Source organism: Ceratotherium simum, chromosome 6 (assembly GCF_057802395.1).
Source record: "Ceratotherium simum simum isolate JZ-2026a chromosome 6, ASM5780239v1, whole genome shotgun sequence".
Taxonomy (NCBI): domain Eukaryota; kingdom Metazoa; phylum Chordata; class Mammalia; order Perissodactyla; family Rhinocerotidae; genus Ceratotherium; species Ceratotherium simum.
The window spans coordinates 47,666,665-47,683,838 of record NC_141905.1 but is presented as its reverse complement, the minus strand read 5'-3'; the positions used below and the strand labels follow the sequence as shown (position 1 = coordinate 47,683,838).

General features: G+C 38.0%; 1 protein-coding gene across 2 annotated transcripts in view; it reads left to right on the top strand.

Annotated features, from left to right (window-relative positions):
• The window catches only part of PRKG1 (protein kinase cGMP-dependent 1), a 1,223,752-nt gene that overhangs the window by 425,384 nt on the left and 781,194 nt on the right, over window positions 1-17,174 (top strand). The gene's annotated exons all lie outside the window — the stretch shown is intronic.

The window sequence follows — 17,174 nt, the reverse complement described above, 5'->3', positions numbered from 1 at the left end:
TCCCTTCTCTCCACAACCTCTCCAACACATGTTGTTTCCTGTCTTGTTAATTATAGCCATTCTGACAGGCGTGAGGTGATATCTCATTGTAGTTTTGATTTGCATTTCCCTGATAGTTAGTGATTTTGAACATCTTTCCTGTGTCTGTTGGCCATCTGTATATCTTCTTTGGAGAAATGTCTGTTCAGGTCTTTTGCCCATTTTTTAATTGGGTTGGTAGTTTTTTTGTTGTTGAGATGCATGAGTTCTTTATATATTTTGGAGATTAAGCCCTTATCAGATGTATGGTTTGCAAATATCTTCTCCCAATTGTTAGGTTGTCTTTTCGTTTTGTTGATGGTTTCCTTTGCTGTGCAGAAGCTTTTAGTTTGATGTAGTCCCATTTGTTTATTTTTTCTATTGTTTCTCTTGCCTGGTCAGATGTGGTGTTTGAAAAGATGTTGCTAAGACTGATGTGGAAGAGCGTACTGCCTATGTTTTCTTCTAGAAGTTTCACAGTTTCAGGTCTTACATTCAAGTCTTTAATCCATTTGGAGTTAATTTTTGTGTATGGTGTAAGGTAAGGGTCTACTTTCATTTTTTTGCATGTGGCTATCCAGTTTTCCCAACACCATTTGTTGAAGAGACTTTCTTTTCCCCATTGTATGTTCTTGGCTCCTTTGTCAAAGATTAGCTGTCCATAGATGTGTGGGTTTATTTCTGGGCTTTCGATTCTATTCCATTGATCTGTGTGTCTGTTTTTGTGCCAGTACCATGCTGTTTTGGTTACTATAGCTTTGTAGTATATTTTGAAATCAGGGAGTGTGATACCTCCAGCTTTGTTCTTTTTTCTCAGGATTCCTTTAGCTATTCGGGGTCTTTTGTTGTTCCATATAAATTTTAGGATTCTTTGTTCTATTTCTGTGAAAATGTTGTTGGAACTTTGATAGGGATTGCATTGAATCTATAGATGGCTTTAGGAAGTATGGACATCTTAACTATGTTAATTCTTCCAATCCAAGAGCACGGAATATCTTTCCATTTCTTTGTGTCCTCTTCAATTTCTTTCAGCAATGTTTTATAGTTTTCGTGTACAGATCTTTCACCTCTTTGGTTAAGTTTATTCCTAGGTATTTTATTCTTTTGTTGCAATTGTAAATGGGATGGTATTCTTAATTTCTCTTCTGCTACTTCGTTGTTAGTGTACAGAAATGCAACTGATTTTTGTATGTTGATTTTGTATCCTGCAACTTTACCATAGTCGTTTATTACTTCTAAAAGTTTTCTGGTGGATTCTTTAGGTTTTCTATATATAAAATCATGTCATCTGCAAATAGTGACAGTTTCACTTCTTCCTTTCCAATTTGGATCCCTTTTATTTCTTTCTCTTGCCTGATTGCTCTGGCTAGGACTTCCAATACTATGTTAAATAGGAGTGGTGACAGTGGGCATCCTTGTCTGGTTCCTGTTCTTAGAGGGATAGCTTTCAGTTTTTCACCATTGAGGATGATATTAGCTGTGGGTTTCTCATATATGGTCTTTATTATGTTGAGGTACTTTCCTTCTATACCCATTTTATTCAGAGTTTTTATCATAAATGGATGCTGTATCTTGTCAAATGCTTTCTCTGCATCTATTGAGATGATCATGTGATTTTTATTCTTCATTTTATTAATGTGGTGTATTACGTTGATTGATTTGCGAATGTTAAACCATCCCTGCATACCTGGAATAAATCCCACTTGATCATGGTGTATAATTTTTTAACGTATTGTTGTATGCGATTTGCTAGTATTTTGTTGAGGATTTTTGCATCGATGTTCATCAGTGATATTGGCCTGTAATTTTCTTTTTGTGTTGTCCTTGTCTGGTTTTGGTATCAGGGTAATGTCAGCTTCAGAGAATGAGTTAGGAGCTTCCCCTCCTCAATTGTTTGGAAGAGTTTGAGAAGGATAGGTATTAACTCTTCTTTGAATGTTTGGTAGAATTCACCAGGGAAGCCATCTGGTCCTGGACTTTTATTTTTGGGGAGGTTTTTGATTACTGTTTCGATCTCCTTACTGGTGATTGGTCTATTCAAATTCTCTACTTCTTCTTGATCCAGTTTTGGAAGGTTGTATGATTCTAAGAATTTATCCATTTCTTCCAGATTGTCGAATTGGTTGGCATATAGTTTTTCATAGTATTCTCTTATAATCTTTTGTATTTCTGAGGTGTCTGTTGTAACCTCTCCTCTTTCATTTCTGATTTTACTTATTTGTGCCTTCTCTCTTTTTTCTTGGTGAGTCTAGCTAAAGGTTTGTCAATTTTGTTTATCTTTTCAAAGAACCAGCTCTTGGTTTTATTAATTTTTTCTATTGTTTTTTTGGTCTCTATTTCATTTATTTCTGCTCTGATTTTTATTATTTCCCTTCTTCTACTGATTTTGGGCTTTGTTTGTTCTTCTTTTCCAGTTCCTTTAGGTGCATTGTTAGATTGTTTATTTGAGATTTTTCTTGTTTGTTGAGATAGGCCTGTATTGCTATAAACTTCCCTCTTAGAACCGCTTTTGCTGTATCCCATAAATTCTGGCATGTCGTATTTTCATTTTCATTTGTCTCCAGGTATTTTTTGATTTCTTCTTTGATTTCTTCGTTAACCCAATCGTTGTTCAGTAGCATTTTGTTTAATCTCCATGTATTTGTGGCTTTTCTGATTTTCTTCCTATAGTTGATTTCTAGTTTCATACCGTTGTGGTCAGAAAAGATGGTTGGTATTATTTCAATCTTCTTAAATTTATGGAGACTTGTTTTGTGGCCTAATATGTGATCAATCCTGGAGAATGTTCCATGTGCATTTGAAAAGAACGTGTATTCTTCGGTTTTTGGATGGAATGCTCTGTATATATCTACTAGGTCCATCTGTTCTAGTGTGTCGTTTAAGGCCAATGTTTCCTTATTGATCTTCTGTTTGGATGATCTATCCGTTGGTGTAAGTGGAGTGTTAAAGTCCCCTACTATTATTGTGTTACTGTCTATTTCTGTTTTTATGTCTGTTAATAATTGCTTTATATATTTAGGTGCACCTACATTGGGTGCGTAGATATTTACAAGTGTTATATCCTCTTGTTGGCTCGTCTCCTTGTTCATTATGTAATGCCCTTCTTGGTCTCTGTTTACAGTTTTTGTTTTAAAGTCTATTTTGTCTGATATGAGTACTGCTACCCCTGCTTTCTTTTCATTGCCATTTATGTGAGTATCTTTTTCCATCCCTTCACTTTCAGTTTGTGAGTGTCTTTAGGTCTGAAGTGTGTCTCTTGTATGCAGCATATATATGGGTCTTGTTTTTTTATCCAGTCAGCCACCCTATGCCTTTTAATTGGAGCATTTAGTCCATTGACGCTAAAGTAGCTATTGATAAGTATGTACTTACTGCCATTTTTTAACTTTTTTTTTTCCCTCAGTGTTTTAGTAGTCCTTCTCTGTTCCTTACTTCTTCTATACAGAATTGATGGTCACTTTAGTTTGACCTCTGTCTGAAAGCTGTACTCTTTAACTACCCTCCTCCCTCCTTTTGTTTTTGATATCATATCCTACTTCTTTTTGTGCATTTGTATCCATTACGCTCTAATCGTGGAAATAGATAATTTTTCCTATTTGTGGTCTTCTCTTTTCCCCTTAAATCAGTCCCTTTAACATTTCTTGTAACACTGGTTTCTTGGTGACAAACTCCTTTAATTTTTGCTTGTCTGGGAAATTTTTGATCTCTCCTTCCATTTGGAACGATAACCTTGCTGGGTAGAGTATTCTTGGCTGTAAGTTTTTTCCTTTTAGCACTTTAAATATATCATGCCATTCTCTTCTAGCCTGTAAGGTTTCTGCTGAGAAGTCAGCTGATAGCCTTATGGGGTTTCCTTTGTATGTAACTTGACATTCTCTTGTGGCTTTTAGGATTCTCTCTTTATCTTTAATTCTGGACATTTTGATTATGATGTGTCTTGGTGTGGGCCTCTTTGGGTTTATCTTGTTTGGGGCTCTCTGTGCCTCCTGTACCTGGATGTCTGTTTCCTTCCTTAGGTTAGGGAAGTTTTCATCTATTATTTCTTGAAATAGATTCTCTGCCCCCTTGTCTCGCTCTTCTCCTTCCGGGACACCTATAACACGGATGTTAGTGCGCTTGATGTTGTCCCAGAGGTCCCTTAGACTGTCCTCACTCTTTTTAATTCTTTTCTCTTTTACCTGTTCACCTTGGGTAATTTCTTCTAGTCTTTCTTCCAGCTCACAGATCCGTTCTTCTGTATCCTCTACTCTGCTTTTGAGTCCCTCTAATGAATTTTTCATTTCCAGTATTGTATTCTTCATTTCTGATTGGTTCTTTTTATATCTTCCATTTCTTTGTTGACATTCTCACTGAGTCCATCTATTCTTCTCCCCAGATCAGTTAGCATCCTTAACACTCTTAGTTTGAACTCTCTGTCGGGTAGGTTGCTCATTTCTGTTTCACTTAGTTCCTTTTCTGGGGTTTTGTCCTGTTCCCTTACTTGGAATGTATTCTTTGCCTCCTCATTTTGCCTCTCTTTCCCTGTGCTTGTGTCTATGTATTAGGTAGGTCAGCTACGCCTCCTGCTCTTGGATAGGTGACCTTATGTAAGTGATGGCTTAGGAGGCTTCCAGTGTGCTTCCCTCAGTTCTCAATGTTCCAGGGTGGCCCCTATGTGGGCTACGTGTGTGCTTCTATTGTGGCCTGTTAGCTCTCCCTATAGGTGCCCAGGAGGCTGAGTTATGCTCCTGGCCAGCTGTTGTAATGCTCAGCTGCTTGTAGTTGTTGTGGGCCCTTCAGTCTCTTTATCAGGTGTGAGGAGCCCCAGCACAGTTGGCTGCAAGTTCTAATACCACATCTGTGTTGCAGTATTTCTTTAAGTGAGTAGGCCCTCAGCGTGGCAGGTTGTTAGGCTCAGGGCCTTAGAATTGCTGTAAACCTCTAGCCTATTAGGTCTCTTGTCAGCTCTCTGAGGATTGCAGCTGGGTGGGCTGGCCTCAGGCACAGGAGCACCCAATTGTTTCAGGCTTTGGAAGGTGGGGCAAACCTCCTATGTGGGTCTTTGAGAAGCACAAGTCTTCTGCAGCTGACAAGCCCTGCCGCCCACAGGTCCACACACACAGTCAACACAGTCCTGCCCCGTGTGAGCGCCCGACCTCCCCAAGCGACCCAGTCTCCACGGCGGGAGCCCCACACACTCCGCCACCACCCCACACTCTCCACCCGCTCCTTGTGCACACCCTGCCCCGCTCAAGTCAGCTCAGTTGCCAGGCTGCAGAAAATCCAGTCACCAATCTATGCAGGCCCACACGCTGCCTGAGGGTTTGTTGTTAGGTGGGGCCAGTCTCTAGGGTGGGCTGCCTGCCCGGGCTGAGCTGGATCAAACCGGTGCTCGAGCGGGTGGAGCAGACCCTGGGCTAGCAGGTCTCAGGGAAAACTCCAATGGCCCTGTGTCAGCACGCCACACCAGGCCACAACAATGGCCGCCGCCAATGCCCCAGTCCCTGCGGAGGTCTCACCCCTCACCGAGATGCACTCAGGGCCTATTAGGTGAGTCTCTTGTCACCAAAGCAGTGTGCACCTTTCTTTCTGGTGATTTTAGGATGCTTTCTGGAACGGGTGAGTTTGTGCGCGGGCCCTTTAAGAGCCAGTATTAGTTTCTTTGTGAACCGGGTTTTCTGGGGTGCTACCCAATGCTTTAGTAGCAGCAAAGTCAGATATTATGCCGCTGGTCTCGATTGTGCTGGGTCCACACAATGCCCACAGCGGGGGCGCCCTGCTCAGGGCCCCGCGCCCAGGGAGGTTGCGTACCTGTGAGCTGCTCCCGGCGGCCATGAAGCTGGCGGCTTGTGAAGGCGGCGTTTTTCCTCTCCGGAAGGGAGTCTCTGCCTCTTCCACCCCAGTTAGGATTGTCCGTTGTTGCAGGAGTTCCTCTTATCCAGTTTTCAGCTCTGTCTCAGGGGTAATTTTTCCACGAGTAGTTGTAAATTGGCTGTGTCCACGGGAGGAGGTGAGTTCAGAGTCTGCCTACGCCGCCATCTTGACTCCCTCCCATTCCCTGTCTGTTCTTGACGTAAGTCAGTGGATGAACTAAAATCTGGAAAAACTGAAAAAGAAATGTGGACCTTAATGTCATTTAGAGGTGCTTTGATTCAAAACATAAATGATTGAGGACCTTCTTAGAAAGGGACAAATTATTCATGGACAGTGCTAAGTCATTAGGAATAATATTTTTCTATGGAAATTAGTTTCTTAAATTAATTCATTGCTGCTCAACTAGGTAGAACTTCATATCCTTTTAAATATTTTAAACCTATTGGATTTCTTTATAAAGCTCCTCAGTAGTAGAATAGAAGGATGATTCTAGTAGAATAGAATAGAAGGATAAATGTGATGAGACAAAAATTTTTTTTAATATCCCTGATAAAGTTTATATTTTCATAGTTTTCATTTAAGCAATATTATCTAGTATGTTTTCCTTTTTCTTTGTTATTGAATTTGTGCTAATAGAGCCAACACTTCCCCTGTCCCTCCTGTAACCAAAGATATATTAACAACTCTAAGGTGAGAGGCAGACCAGATGGCCAGGAAGCCAGTTGCCGTTAGTTGGTGAACAATGAAATGGAATCCATGATATTGGACTTCTAACAAGTACTTCACCCAACTAGGATAAGTTTTCTTTTTTAATCTACTCTATCTTCTCTTTCTCAGACAAATTTTGGGCCATCAATAATAGTTATTAATACCATGGTAAGATTCTATAAGGAATCTAGAATATTATTCAATTAGGCAGGAGTTCTTAATCTTTTTATGAGCTAGGGTCCGCTGTGGAAGTCTGATGTCTAGGGGCCTCATTTCAGAATATTGTTAAGTGCATAAAATTGGCTACTTTAGATTACCAAGGAAACCCAATTATATAAACAATAACTAAAATAATAAAAAAATTTGTGATTCACCAATATATGAGTATTTTTTATTAACACATTAAATAGGATCTAACAGTGTGTCTAGTAACTACCATGAGTTTGAGATGAGCGTAAACAATTTTTAAAGATATCTGCAACAACTGTCATATAATAAACTATAATTTCTATTGGTGACAACGTCACAAGTACTGTTAACTAATATGGTTTGTTACTATGGAAATGCTACATTTCAATTAGAGGTTAATAAAAATAAAGATATATACATATATTGATCCAACTTCACAGACCCCCTGAATTCTATTAGATTAAGAACCTTGGAGCTAGACCATGAAGTTTGAATAAGAGAATGACAGAGATGAGGGTTCAGAGTCAGGTTAATTTGGGGAAGATCCCAGTTTGTGGGAAGACTGGAGACACAAAGCCGGGAACTTGATTTTGAACCTAGAAAAACTAGCAGGGGGATTTTCTTAGCAGGGGGATAATATTCCAGGAAGATAATTCTATTCTCTTTGCTGTATAGTTTGGTGGCAGAGAATCCAGGAAAGAAGCTATGTCAGCTGTGAACAAGAGCTTAAGGTAGAGTTTTAGTTGAGGAATAAATATAATTGAATAGATTAAGTGTGCTGACAGTAAGAAGTATTTGGAGTCATTCATCGTATGACCTAAAGATGATTTTGGTGTCCCTAGTTATAGAATGAAGTTAAGAAGAGATTAATAGTAATTTTGGAAGAAAAATGAGGTCACACATGATGAAAAGTGTTGATGTGAATATCCAAGAGGGAGTAGGAGAGAGGTTATTTGGAGAAGAATGAGAGGCCAAAGCGTCTCTGATTCTTAAACATTCTCATAAAGGATAATATGATACTGAGAATGGCATTAATGGACAGTCTTATAATTGAGCAATTACTATGTGCCTGTGTTAAGTCCTTGTTCTTTTAACACCTTTATTGAGATATAATTCACATTCCATACAATTTACCCATTTAAAGTGTTCAATTCAATGGCTTTTAGTACATTCACAAAGTGTGCATCCATTACCACAGTCAAATTTAGAACATTTTCATTACTCCAAAAAGAAACCCTGCATCCCTAAGCCATCACACCCTAATTCCTCCATCGCTCCCAGCCCTAGGCAATCGCTGATCTTTCTGTTCCTATAGACTTGCCTATTCTGCACATTGCATATAAATGGTATCATACAATATGTGGCCCTTGTGACTGGCTTCTTTCGCTTAGCATGTTTTCAAGGTTCATTCATATTGTAGCATGTATCAGTACTTCATTCCTTATTATGGCTGAATAATAGTCCACATTTTGTTTATCCGTTTATCCACTGGTAAAGCTCTTATGTGTTACTTCATTCTATCATTTCCCCTGACCACTAACCGGAGGAGTGTTTGGTACTTTTCTTCCACCCTCAGTTTTTCTTGTTAAAATTTTATCCTGATTCCACCTTATTTTGTTCTCAGTGGTACTGGAAGACAAAGGTCATTTTCTCTGTAAGGGCAGTAACTTTCAAACCAAATCCTCTTACTCCCAACCTGCCCCAGGCCGTTTGTACGACTGCTTTTGAGAGAGTAAATTTGAAAGCATTCTTTTTCATCTTTTTATGGCTATTCAGAGAATTTTGCAGGGCATGTGGTTATTCTTTGTTTTTGTTTTTTCTCTGCTTCTTTTTAAAAATGTGAAGGTAGATAAGCGCTTGTTGTGTACTCTGGAGAATCCAAACCACTTGTAAAAGGAAAAAAAATATGTATGTCACATCAAGTATAGATAGTTTAAACTGTCAAAAATTCTCATTGTGAGAAATGTACTACTGGGTGAAATGTTACAGTACACAAATACTTTTAATAACTGGAGTGGGAGGTTGTCACTTTTAATTATTATTTTTCTTCTTCTGGATGATAAAGGAAATATAATTAAAATTAAATCCTATGGCTTTCCACAAACATGATCACAGTAGTGGTCACTGTCACTAACATTCCAGTTTATTCACCAGTGAGTATTTACTAAGCCCCCACTACTTATAACCAGAGACTGCAGGAATTAAATGATTGCCCCTTCAATTAGTTTAGTGTGTACTAATAATTGTAGAAAGCTTCATCACACACCAAACTCTCACTTAAATTTTACATATTAATCCTGTGAAGTTATCACCCCCATGGCGCTGAGGCAGAAACTGAGTGCCAAAAGGTCTGACATGTCAAGAGCAGTGAGAACCAGACTGTCAGCTTAGAACTTCTGATTTCAAAACTTTTCCTGCTTCTGCCTCAGAAGAGCCATTTGGAAGCTAAACAGTGGTGTCAAATGGACTTAGACAAAGGAGACAGAGCCTCTGAAGCAACATCGTCTTGTTGACAGTGAATACTTTTCAAACCTTTCTAGCCTTAGATGAAATTGGATTAAGTACCCATTTGACACTCTGTGAAAGGAGTGGTGTCCTCCTCTAAAATATCTGCAAGTTCCTGAGTCCTTAGTTTCCATAATTACGTAACTTACACGATTACTCCAAGATCTCCTCCTTTCCACCTCCCCGTTATCACTCATTCCTTGCGTCCTTGCCTCTCTGTGCTTTGATATATCCAAGCAATGGACCTTCTCTCAAGCTTTCATCTTCCCTTAAATCCTACATACAAGAAATTAGCGCACACCAGACTACTTTGAAGAGAGAGGTAGGATATTAACTCTGGCAACAAGTAACTGAATATTGTACATTAGATGTCCCTTTCACTAAAAGTCCTCGAGCCTCTTCAACATGAGGCTGTCCTCCTGGCCTTTCTCTGTAGTCTCCAGGTTCTTGCTCATCTCCTTTCTCCCTTCACTCCCTCTGCTCATTCATCACTCTGTTCTTTCCCACTCATAGATTTTATGAAGCAAGACCTTGGGGCCTGCCTCTCCGGCCTTAAAACTGCTTATCACAGTATTTTTTTCTATAAAAAAAATTACTCTTTAAGAACTACTTTAACTTATATATTCTTTGTCTTGCCACATGTACTATCTAATTAAATTATCAAAACCCTATGAAATAAGTTACTATTATCCCAAATCTGTAGTGAGGTAATTGAGGCATAGAGAGTTGAATAACTTATCCAAGATCCCACAGCCAGTCAATGGTAGAGCCGGGATCTGATATTCTCAAGTATATCTGGAAAAAGGCTGCCATTCTAACATCGGTAGGCTATTCTTATAAGTCTGGCTTCAAAAATTTCTGTAATCACTTCTGTTTCAGGTGACATCTGCTGGGGAAAATTATTCAGTAAAGTAGCTTTTTGGCTTTATTCAATCCAATGGCAACATGGTTTATTTAAATATGGCAACCTGGTGTTAATGTTTTTTTAGCTTGCAATTTATATCTGGTGGAGGTTAAAATAACAAGCAGTGGAAGTCAACATTTTCTCTTTAAATGCGGAGTATTTTGTACATGCTTGGATTTACTTTACGTGATGGTTTCTCAGCTTAGGCACTACACACATTTAGGGCTGAATAATGCTTTGTTGTGGGGCTGTCCTGTGCACTGCAGGATGTTGAGCAATATTGCTGGCCTCCACCCTCTAGATGTCAGTAGAAGCTCCGAGATGTCGCTCCCAGTTGAGAACCATTGTGTTAAAGCATAAACTCTCCCAAGCTTAATATTAAAACATAACAAAAACAAAAATCATCTGATGAGTGTCCACAAGTCTGACATTGGTAGTTGCACTCTTGTTATTTGCCCGTCTCTGAGGAACTACAGAAATAGCCATTCAGTGTTTGGGCTAACTGAAGGTGCTCATATATTATAGAAATAATAGAGCAGGCATGCATTATACATTGCTAGAATTAAGCTTAATAAACTTAATTGAGACAATTAAATTATCTGTTCAACTCTCATTTCTTCAGGGAATGATTATTTCCCTTTCCCTTTCTCTGTGTGCATATCTCTGCTCTGGACTGTCTTTAGCTTTCCTCATCACTAGAAATTGAAATTAGTACATAGACATTTATCTAGTACTTGCTGTATACTTTAAAATGCTAGGATTTCAAAACATAGTGTGTATAAAGATTATAGAATAATGATGCTTGTGAAATCCTTCCAGAATCCTATTCATGTCAGATAAACGGTTGACCCATCTACAAGAGGTTTAGTATCTTCTCTTAAATATCTCCAAGGACAGAAGTAGTATAACATAAATCGCTCATTTCAGACTTTCACTCTGTTGGTTCAGATGATTCTCTATATCCAAATTGCTTAAATTTCAGTCTGTTTCTTCTTATAGGTTTCCTTTGTGGGTATGTATGTATGCCATATATCTCAGAGTCAAAAAGCAAAAAGAAAAAAGTGAAGTTCAGGTATGGTGATGTGCGTGTTGATGACTCTCTGTCTCTCTCTTTTTTTTTTTTTTTTTTGCATAGGTCAGATTTTTAGTTCTGGATATCTCATATTTATGATTGTATCATTATCAAGGATAACTGATTTTTATTTTATATTCAATATCTATTGTAATCTGGTGTAATGAAAAATTGTGTCAAGTGTATTTATAGCAGTCATGACCAGAGGGAAATTACATTTGTGTAATTGAGGGAGAAGAAACAAAGGTCTTCACTCATGTAACTTCAACCTCAAATAGCCTCTTATTCCTCAGATTCTGTCTCGTTCCATTTGGATAACGAGTACTTTTGTGCTCCCAGTAAGACTTATTGCTTTGATGATATCAAAGAAAAGTGACTTTGAATGGGAAGCTTGGTCCTAACTAAAGTATTATGAGAATCTGATGGTTAAAGGAACTATGATAACACAAATAGGTTAGGGGAAAAAAACCCTACTATATATATATGTCTAATGAGAAACTAATAAGCAAAATACCCAACTAGAAGTGGGTAAAGCAATCATTGAAAGGAATACATAACACTGAAACAGGGCAATTTCTCACAGGCTTTTATTCAGTGACCAAAGAATGATTTTCAGTCATCAAGATTAACACCTCATCGAAGGAGCAGGAGTTTAGATCCAGAGGGACCATATTCATTTGGACTTAAAAGCAGTCTTAAACAGAAAACTGATAAGGTGCTGACACACTGCCTTCTTTAATTCAAGAACAAACTTGCATTTCACAGTTAGGCTGTCTTTTCCTTCTTATACTGGCTCAAAGAAGACATAAATAAATGACTGACAGGAAGTACAGGTTGAAGGGGGATATCTAAGAAGATAGTCTGTCCCTGGCAGTTGGATGGTTTTCACCTCTAGTTAGCCCATAGCAGCCTCATCAATTTCTTTCTTCCCCAGACAACACCACCCCCAATCTAAAATGACCCTGCAAGGCAAGTCTGATATAGTAGTAGCCCTAATCTATTAAGAAAGCAGAGAGTATGTCCTAAAAATTCTCATCACAAGGAAAAAAATCTCTTTTTTTTAAATCTATATGAGATGATGGATGTTAACTAAACTTATTTTGGTAATCATTTAGCGGTATGTGTAAGTAAAGTCATTATGCTGTACACCTTAAATGTATACAGTGATGTATATCAATTATATCTCAATAAAACTGAAAGAAAAAAATACAAAAGGAAATATTTTTCTAGAGAAGATACAACCATGCTGGTGAAAACACAGCTCAACTACCACAATGTTGAATGTTCGTATTGAATCTAGCAACTACAGAAACCCTTATGAGACAATACAAAATGTAAAATCTGTGGTCTCAAATCTACGAAATCATGAAAGCATAGTCAAACAGATTAGAGAAGGAAAGAGATGGGAGATCTTGTCTAGACAAGACCTTTGATATAACACCTGTCACCCTTTAATGGCCAATCAAGTTGTCCTGAATGTTCCAACCAAGATTGTTGAAACTAAGCACACAGTGTTTATAATTAGGTTATTGCCAGCCATTCTATTTCAGCCTACCAGTAATAAATCTCTAAGCTGATTTGCCTTATCATGAAAGTCCTTATGGCACAAAACCACAGGTTAGTGAAAAACTCATAAAGATAAACCAAGCCAGAAGATTCTGAGTCTCCTTGTAAACTCAATTTCTTTTATTTATAGGGCCTACTGATTCTTATAAAAGATAGACAATAGTATGGCTGCTTTATAATGGACCTCTTAATGCTTAGCATCCCCCAAGGGTGGTAAATGAATTGTAGTGCCAAAAGGCAGGAGGTAGGTTGATTACTGTTCCAGTGGCGAGATTTAGGACTTAGGACTCATCCCATTCCGTATCATAAATGAGCATGTGGTATCTGAAGTAGAATAAAAAATACATTGAAGTTACGGTGATACAGCTTTCAATTATTCATGCTAATGGGAGGGGTGATAAAAGAGCTAAATGAAACTATAAATAACCCTTAAACCTTATCTCAGCCAACTGTTCCAACATCTCTCATGCAAGCAACTTTAACAATTTAGCAAAATCCAAATAAAAATGATTTGAATGTTTCTTTTCTTTCCTGGTTCAGATAGTGAATAGTAAAAATAGAAGCTATATATTATCACCTTTTTTAAAAAAGCAAAAATGAGTAAAAAGAGCAGAAGCGGAATATATAGATTAACTACATTTTGGATTGTCATTTGTTCCCCAAAACAGTTCTAATAGCTTCTAGTCACTCTTCAGTTTAGTCAGGGAAAATCATGGAAAGAGTCTAGAACTTTACTAGGATGTTGTGAAAATGTCTTTCTGCTACTCTTTAAAAAAAAAAACGAAACTTGAAATCTAACATAATTGAAAATGAAGCTAAATTGAAGTATTAAAACAGTCATGAATAAATACTAATGAGTCTCTATTTCTTTAAAGAAATAGAAATTATATTAATCAGTGCTGACCTAAAGTAAATTCAACAAAATATACTCCTAAAGTTAATAGCAAATAATTACATAAAAACGTCCAAGCTGGGCTGTTTCTACATTGGTGTAAGCTCTGGCAGAAGCATGCTATATATTCTACCTACTTGACTTTCTTCCCTATTTATTTTACTCCCCCCATCCCTCCCCTCACCACCAAAATAACCATACTTAGGCCTACCGATTTTCTATGCAAGTGGAGTCAGTTTAAAACAAATCTCAGAGGTAGCCACAGAGTGAGAAAAAGGAGTGTAAGACTGGGAGTGGCTCCAAGATGGCCCTAATACTTTAAAGGAAGTGAAGAGGTGGAAATAGGAGCCACTGGGTGTATGCAGTAAATCTTTGACTGTCTTATTCTTAGTTTTCTTAAGTGAACCTCACAGTCCCTACTTGGAAATCATTTGTAAATATATCATCACTTCTCATTTTGCTTCAAGGCTGGTGTGTGGCATAATGAATGAGTTTAACCAATTTCACATTTCACATCAATAACTCACTTTACTGGGCTCTTGGAAATTAGAATATTTCTAAATGTCTCTGAAAGAACTCTAATAATACCATGTGTGTATGTAACTTCTTAGTGCCCAATTAATCCTGCCTCCCTAAATTACTCACTCCCCATCCACACAACAGGTATGTGGCAGGAGAAGTGATCGAATTATGACTCAGGGTAACATTTATAAACACTGTGTTTCTGTTTACCGTTTAGATCTCTCTGTTCATTAAAAAAAATACACTGCTTTTTGGACCATTCTTTTTTTTTTTTTTTTTTTTGTGAGGAAGATCAGCCCTGAGCTAACATCCATGCTAATCCTCCTCTTTTTGCTGAGGAAGACCAGCTCTAGAGCTAATATCTATTGCCAGTCCTCCTCCTTTTTTTCCCCCAAAGCCCCAGTAGATAGTTGTATGTCATAGTTGCACATCTTTCTAGTTGCTGTATGTGGGACGCAGCCTCAGCATGGCTGGAGAAGCGGTGCGTCGGTGCACGCCCGGGATCCGAACCCGGGCCACCAGTAGCAGAGCGCCCGCACTTAACCGCTAAGCCATGGGGCCGGCCCCTGGACCATTCTTATCTATCATATGAAGTCAGATCCCTTACTTCCTTGGGTATTGTGAATATATTGAACCTGTAGTGTTTAACTTAACCTGGAAAAGATGTTTTACATCTAAAATTCTACTTCTCAAATATAATCTGTTTTAGCAAGTCTTTTTTGTTTTTTGCTCTTCTAGTTAACATGGAATACAACCTTCTGTTACCAACACTAATTATTCATATATAATTATTTATACCCATGTTTTTTTAAAAAATGAGTTAGACATGAGGAAATTAGACAAATATAAAGTAAGATCAGGCAAATGAGTTGGAACCAAAAGTGAGTTTGTGCACAAATTTTAAGCCCCAGAGACGCATACAATTCTGGCTGTGAAACTTCTAGAGGTCGTAGGAGAAAGGGAAACATGATCAGTTCCAGGATTAACTGTCTTTAAGTCAAAATAGATAAGTGTTTTATGAGCATGGTTCTTCAAGGAAGTAAGAGATGGTAGGACCAGGTAGAGTGGTCGTTGTGGAGGAGGAACGATTACAACTTCCCGGAGGAAGGAGTATCTAAATTTCATAAGCTAGTTCTGATGTGACATAAGCCAAGTGTGACAGGTCCACAGTTTCCTTTTGAAATTACTGGGCTAAAACAAGAGTCCTGATGCCCCTTCTCATCCTTTATTTAGGCTGGCTATTGGTTGAGAAGGCGTAACTCTCAAACTGTCCAGCAGTATTCCTGGTGGCGGTCTTACTCCACTGAAGACTTTTAACCCAAAGAGACAGAGAAGCAGACTTGTACAAAATCAGTTATATATGAAAGGTCTTTAGGCATTGTTTATTTTACTCTTAGTTCTATTAATATAATTGAAGCTAGAGCTTTAAGTCAAAGAAATTTACAATGCATTGGAAAGTTGTTCTGGTGTTATTCTTGGGAGCCTGCACCATAAGACTGTAGATGCTGAAGCAATGCTGCATCAAATGTTGGCTGGACATAGCCAAGTGTGGAAGAGTAGAAAGATATTACATTCTGCCAGGTAGATCAGTGTCATTTCTTGAAATTCTGTTCTCTGGGTGTGATATTGATTTGAACCTAGAAGTTCTCTCTTCAACCCCTCATAGAGAGAGAACCTGAAAGAAATACTTTCCATTTAAAAACCAAAAATCTATTATCCTAAATAGATCTTGATTGGTTTCTGTAATAGATGATAAGAAAAAAATATAATGAAACCAATACCAGTAATGAGAGCTAGTATTTATTGGGCACTTGCTGTATGCTGGGCACTGTGCTAAGCATTGCACCTGCTTCATCTCATTTCATCAACCACCCAATGAGAAAGGTGCTTTTCTTTGATCCATTTTGTTAATGAAGAAACTGAGGCATAGAGGAATAAACAACTTGCCCAAAGTCACAAGGCTAGTAAGGAGCAGGTAAGAGAACCAGAAGTCAACTCCTGGTCTGACTTCAAATGATGTATCAATTTCTTAACCATGTTGTATCCTGAGCCTATCTCTTATTCTTGTGACAGATGAAATTTCTGGGGGAATAGACTTGCCATTGAAAGAAATGGGGAGGGACTGCTATGAGGAGGCATCTGAAGCTTATGAGAATATGGATTTTCTGGGCTGGTTTTGATGTACCTATCAAGAGAGTTTTCTTTCCTGTAGTCAAGAAGTAAGGCATGAAAAAGCTAGACTTTTAGCGGCTGTACGTGCATAAGAAAATATTTCCAAACCTTTTAAATTGTTGGATTTATTCATTCCTGAATAGCTTCTTTACACGCAGAGGGGCGTGTACACACACAGTTTGAGTAGTGAGCAGATTTTGTGTTGAATTTTATCCTAATTGTACAGAATTATCTCTCCATTGATACCATTTACATGAAATCGTTTTTCAGGATAGAGCAATGTCCTCTGAAGGGTTGATCTTGTGTCACTGGTACATGGATTAAACTTCTTAAAAAGGTTTTTTAATATTTAAGATTTTATCTCAGTAGGTGTTTGAAGAAATTAATTAGCACATCATCCTTGTAATTTTACAAATATTTTTGCTTAGATAAAACTAGGTTGATTTTTAAAAGGAGGGAGTGAATTTAAAGTCAAAACTCTAACAAGTTAAATATTGCAGGAAGCACATAGATAAAGGAACAACTATGAAGTCGATGCATGAAGGCCTGAAGTTTGGAAAAAACTTGGTAGCATTATTTCCTTTCAATCACTAGCTAATGCCAAGCACTAGGCTTTTCTTCTGTAGATTGTGGATAAGCAACTTGGAGGAATAATAGAAGAGGAGGATTAAGTCTAGAATACATTGTGTTGCCTTTTGATTTCCTCCTCTGTTGTGTCAGATGATGGAATTTCTGGTGTACATAGCTATGACTTTTTAAAAATGTATTTTTTC